The sequence below is a fragment of the Sinocyclocheilus rhinocerous genome, unplaced genomic scaffold (assembly GCF_001515625.1).
Source record: "Sinocyclocheilus rhinocerous isolate Xijiao unplaced genomic scaffold, SAMN03320098_v1.1 scaffold4152, whole genome shotgun sequence".
NCBI classification, from domain to species: Eukaryota; Metazoa; Chordata; class Actinopteri; order Cypriniformes; family Cyprinidae; genus Sinocyclocheilus; species Sinocyclocheilus rhinocerous.
Genome location: NW_015634059.1, coordinates 24,909 through 31,218, shown reverse-complemented (window position 1 = coordinate 31,218; position 6,310 = coordinate 24,909). Strand labels below are relative to the sequence as shown.

Here is a 6,310-nt window from a genome sequence, read left to right as displayed (position 1 = left end):
CAACGCGCCTCATTACTGCCGATGCTCAGTGTTCTGTTCACTTGTACAGGTGAAAATAGACAGCTGTCAGCTGGCAAACATCTTTCCATACAAGACACCGTTATATGTGTCTGCCTGTCACTGCTTTACGCCTGCCTGGTGATCCGTTAATGTTAAATGAGCCGTCCTAGTGACCCAATTATTTTGTGTTACTCTGAGATTATAAAATGACATACAGTTAAGCAATATCACATGAGGAAGAGTGTTTCCCCGAATATCAGCTCCATTGAAAATCTTTATTGAACTGTAGTATAAAATCAATATAACAAGAAATACATTTTGAGTGAGTTTTATATTGTAACTATTTTCTCATTTTGCTTGATGAAGAGTCCAAAGCCACAGCGGAACAGTGTCCTACAAGCAACACAGAGCCGCCTTATATTGAATGATTCACTTTATTCCTCACTGAATTAATCTGTTTGAATTAATGAGTTAATGTCTTACTCTAAAGATACTTGCCGCCACCTGCTGGCTGTTTTACTTTCATATTGTTGCTGTATTGTACTTTATATATTTAAAACATTATGATAGTGTTATGCAATTATATATGTAGCTTGTTGCATATGTTGCATAGTGTTTATGTAAATAAACACAATATGCAAATAAAACATTGTGTATATCCAAGGGCGTGTCTACACGGTGGCCAGGGGTGGCACCGGCCCCCCCCTGAAATTTGACTGGCCACCCCAGGTGCCCCCCCCTACCAGATGTCTTGCCATAGGCTTGTTTTTAGTACATTTCTTGAAAGAGTGAATCCCGCATAAATATACATGACGTCATTCCCGAAACTTTGCAACGTGTGTGGCCGAAAACCAAAGTTCTAGGCTACATTTTAAATGGATTATTAAAAAGTAATATACTACTGTAATATTATTATTTTTGTAATGCGTTACTCCCAACACTGATTATAACATACATCGTTCCGTTTACTCATTTAACATTAACGGATCTCCAGGCAGGCGTACAGCAGTGACAGGCAGACACATAACGGTGTCCTGTATGGAAAGATGTTTCAGAACGTGGAAACAAGAGCGAAGGGAAAAACAGCATAAGCATACAAAAAATAAAAATGTGAGCAGAAAATGTCTGAGACCAGAAAAAACAGAGAAATGTAACCAAGGAAAACATGATTTTGTGCGCGTCAGACAATTTTGCAATAATATTTAAATTTTGTGCAATATGATTTTAAAACGTGTTTAAAGTTTTGATTCATGCTTATTATTTAAAAAAATGCGTTATTAATTTTTTGATTTACGCTTATTATTTTTTAATCCGTGACCATTGTTTGCAATTCTGAAAACTTTGCTTTCATTTTTAAATCTTGTGCAATATATTTTTTACTTGCGTTTTTAAATTTTGTTTTCATGCTTGTTATTTTTTTATCCGTGACTGCAATACTTTAGGCGGGATTCTGATCCCATACATGTTGCTTTACCATCATTTTAGCACATTATTTCTGAATGTAGCCTAAAAATAAAATGCGATGTGAGCCTACGCGACTTCTCAAAACGCAATTTTATACGAGTAGCATTTTTTTAACAATGCAGCAAACATTTTTAAATATCTTAAAAATACTTTAATATCTTTAAAGCGTTAACATATTTTTTTTCCTTTGTTTAGTAGCCTATAATTTGGTAAACATCTAGAAAAGATGATGCTGTATTGGCTGTGATTAAGCGCAGCGGGTTAAGATATCTCTTCCTGTTTTTTTTTTTTTTTAGAAAAGAAAACGCGGTACTTTATTATTATTATTATTATTATTATTATTATTATTGGCAAAGAAAACGTTTTAAAAAATAACGTTATTAACCGTTATTTTTTCTAGGCAAACTGGTTTAGGAACGATAACAATACAGAGGAGCGCAGGAACAGAAGCGTTAAAATATCGATTCTGCTCGGAGTGAACCGATTGGATTTTTTTTTGTTGTTTTTTGTTTTCAAGCCCTGGTACTAAGCCCTTGATCACTTAGAATCCGCTATGGAGTTGGTTTATTATTTACATTTTTCCCCTTACGAATTTGTTTGGTGCAGCATTCTATATGTATATAGGTCCATACACACGAATCCATACACACGAAACCACTGAAACGGACTCAAAACGATGTAGTATACATGCCAGACCAGTATATGTCGCTATAATTCTGCCACAGAGATACACTAAAAATGGAGAAAGAAGTCTTGGAGCATGTGCATAAACCTTGCACGCTGTATACAAACATATTTGTTTTAGTAATTTTTTATTTTTCTTTAGTAAAGCTAATAGTCTGAGTAACTTCTGCAGCACGAACACAAGCATGTAGTCCGCCATTGTTGTTGTTGTTGTCTGGACGAAATGCCGATACGATACAAATTCTTTACATATACAGCTAAACGCATCTCCGTGTGGACGGGGCCTCAAAGTTGGTTGAACCTCCTTATTGAAACGGGCCCCAGATGTGCTAAAACAGTAGCCACATTTAAATCTAGACTCAAAACACATCTGTTCAGCTGTGCATTTACTGAATGAACTCTGTGCTACGTCCTAGTGATTGCACTGTATTTTTTATATATACTCTTTTTTATTCTTACCTGTTTTAATTCCTCTATACATAAATTTTTCTAACCATTTTAAAATGTTTATACTTTGCTTTTATTGTTGTGATTATTTTTGTGATTATTTTAATTCCTTTTTATGTAAAGCACTTTGAATTATGAAATGTGCAATATAATGCAAATAACACTTGCACACTTGCAAACACACATTTCAAGCAAATATTAAAGAGCTGGCTGTCTGGTGCAGTCACAACAACCTGGAGCTGAACATGCTCAAAACAGTGGAGATGATCATGGACTTCAGGAGAAACCCCCTGCTCTCCCCCCACTCACCATCATGGACAGCACTGTGACTGCAGTGGAGTCATTCAGGTTCCTGGGCACCACCATCTCTCAGGACCTGAAGTGGGACAATCACATTGACTCTATTGTTAAAAAGGGCTAACAGAGATTGTTCTTCCTTTGCCAGTTGAGGAAATTCAACCTGCCACAGGAGCTGCTCAGACAGTTCTTCTCAGCCGTCATTTAGTCTGTCCTGTGTTCATCTATAACTGTTTGGTTTGGCTCAGCTACCAAATCAGACATCAGAAGACTACAATGGACAGTCAGGTCTGCTGAGAGGATTATTGGTGCCCCCCTGCCCATCCTCCAAGATCTTTAATGGGGGCAGTCGTGGCCTAATGGTTAGAGAGTTGGACTTGTAACCCAAAGGTTGTGGGTTTGAGTCTCAGGTCCGGCAGGAATTGTTGGTGGGGGGAGTGAATAACCAGCACTCTCTTCCACCCTCAGTACCATGACTGAGGTGAGACCCTTAAGCAAGGCACCGAACCCCCAACTGTTCCCCGGGTGCCGCAGCACATGGCTGCCCACTGCTCCAAGTGTGTGTTCATGTTGTCACCATACTCGGCCACACCTCACTTCACTCACTTTACACTTCCGGAGTGAGGAAAAGGGCTGGTAAAATCACTCTGGACCCCACACGCCCAGCACACTTCCTCTTTGAACTGTTGCCTACAGAGCACTGAGCACCAAAACGGCCAGAAGACCAGTTTTTTTTTTCAGGCCATATCCCACCTGAACAACACATAACACACCTCAGGACTGTACATCTGTAAATAACTCTTCTAAACTTTCATCTGTAAATTACAAATATGCACATTCACAGTTCTGTCTACTGACATTTTTTTTTTCTATATTTTTCTCTATATTTTATTACTATATTGTTATTTATAATTTATAGTCTATTCTCTTTATTATTAGTGTTTTTTATTATCTTAAACTATATGTATGTCTGCACTATGTCTGTACTTTCTGTACTGGAAGCTCCTGACACCAAGACAAATTCCTTGTGTGTGTAAACACACTTGGCAATAAAACTCTTTCTGATTCTGATATTAACATTAATGTGATCATTGTTTCACACCACAGATTCTTCACTGGATCAGAAGTCCAAACCACATTAGGTGAAAGTGTTGGAGAAACACACAGCCTCACTTCCTGTTTGACGCTGACAACATCGACTTAACCCTCATGTTGTGTTCAGGACATTTTGAACCGGAGAGAATTTTCTTTTTTCCCAAAAATTAAAGTTAATGTTATGGAACTGGACTAAAACTTACTGACTTTGCTCACACAGGTTTTAACAATAGCAATTCCCTTCACCATCCGCATTTTGATTTCGGCAAATCAGTTTGGGCGAATGCAAACAACGTGATTATTGACCATGAGCACAAGCACAACATCCTAGGCAAGAAAATATGCAATCTACCTGAGGGAAGAAGTCTTTCACTATTGTAAGTTAATGTTAAATAGAGAAAAAAAAAAATACAGATTTGTAAAATTGTAACTTCAAGCGTTTATTGAAGCACAAATTCAAGCACCAAAAGCAGCCCACGCTCTCTAAGTTCTCTTTAATTAAAAATATGCATTTTCATTCATTCATAGGCAGTTACAGGCACTATTAAAGCTAATGTAATGTAGTTATATTTTATATAGTTTTATGGTTATGTGGCGAGCCTGAGTATAGTTTTACACATCAGTGCAGTCTATTCTGTAACGTTAGTGATACGCAGAGTCAGGTTTTTTTTTTCACATTAACCTGACAATAAATGTGGCACACCCAGTTTTTCTGATGCACACCCAGAGTCCCTTTTCTGGCTACGTTAGTGGTGGCCATGAAAATAATTTGAACACTTATATGAACCAAACCCAGTTCAGTTAAAGTGAACCAGAACGCGAACCAGCGGCGAGTATGTATATTAAATATATTAAGAAACAATAAATATGTTGTTCAAAATGAAGACCCAACACACTTTCTGACTGTCAAGCGTTAGTGCAACATGTTCATATGTTAATGATGAACTACAGCTGTTTTTTTTTTTCTGCTAAGAACTGGAGGAGAACTGACTTCACACATCCGCAAAAATGACATTGAGACAAACTGGTTAAAAATAAGTGAAAAAGTGTCTCAGAAAACAGAAGTTAGTTAGTATGAAGAATTAATTTTCAAGAAGAGGGGCAGAAAGAATTAAAAGTGATAGAGTAACTTGTGTTTGGTCACTATTCTCAGACACTAGGACCCTCTGATGGAGAGTCTATTAAAAGATACAATATCGTACAACACCAAACTCACATTAACACAAATACATCTGATTTAACTGAACTATGCAATAAGAACAACAAGTATTTCAACAAAACCAAGCTAAAGCACATGTCCACAGGGCCTCCATCTTTCACAAGCAGCACAGATAAATGCATGTTCTCTCAAACTCTGTATCTGATCCACACGTAACATCATCACATTAATCTGAACAATAAAGAATACGATAAACAGCAAGACTGTGGATTCATAGACCCTCCTACACACAGCACAATCATTATTTGATCTTCAGCTGCATACTGTATTAAAAACAGAAAAACAAAACAGAAGTTAGTTGTAGAAAGAATTAAATACTCACAGAGTATGAGAGGCAGTGCACTGGACCCCATACTGACACATTAATAGACTGTTTTAATAGTGCTGTGTGTGCTAAATCAGACACTTCCTGCGTTCCACAATACAAGAAGAGATGAGGGAGGAGGAGACAAAACTCTACACAGAAATGCATGAAGAAATAGGAAGAAAACGAGATCCATTCTAAGATATTTACTCTTTTAGTGCATGCAAGTTGTTAAAGTTGTTTTCTACGTGAAAAGTCTGTTTCACAGAGATTGTCTTCAGTAATTGTTCTCACACTGCATTATTTTGTTCGTTCACACTGCCAGAGCCTCACAGATTATGGACAGATCAGAGAATACCAAGTAAAATCATAAGCTGACTTCTTATGTAGGCCTGTTCATTGAAGGCCCACAATTATTTGAGTTATTCTCTCATCAACAATTACAGCCGCTTGATTAATGGCAACTAAACTGCTTTTACACAATGATCGATATAATTAATAATTAATCCAATGTATCTGTTATTTCATTCTGGCATTATCTGAATATTTTAGTTAAAAAACATAGTTTAGTTTAAAAAACATGATTTCTGTAACATGATAAGATAAAAATCTGCAAATACTTTGTAGTCACAAAGTATTGCTGCATGAGGGCAAAGCAAGGCAAGTTTATTTATATAGCACATTTCATAAACAATGGTAATTCAAAGTGCTTTACATAAAATAAAATAAAATAATAATACAAGGAATTTAAAAACTTTGAAAAAGATAAAAAAAAAATATTGAAAATGAATTTAAAACAG

At 36.5% G+C, this 6,310-nt stretch overlaps 1 protein-coding gene across 1 annotated transcript in view; it reads right to left on the bottom strand.

Annotated features, from left to right (window-relative positions):
* The window catches only part of LOC107745396 (uncharacterized), a 20,965-nt gene extending 15,414 nt beyond the window's left edge, over positions 1 to 5,551 (bottom strand). The window contains exon 1 of the mRNA XM_016559260.1: positions 5,529 to 5,551. The gene's annotated coding sequence lies outside the window, so the exon portion shown is untranslated. The remainder of the gene's footprint in view (positions 1 to 5,528) is intronic.
* Between the last annotated feature and the right edge of the window lie 759 nt (positions 5,552 to 6,310).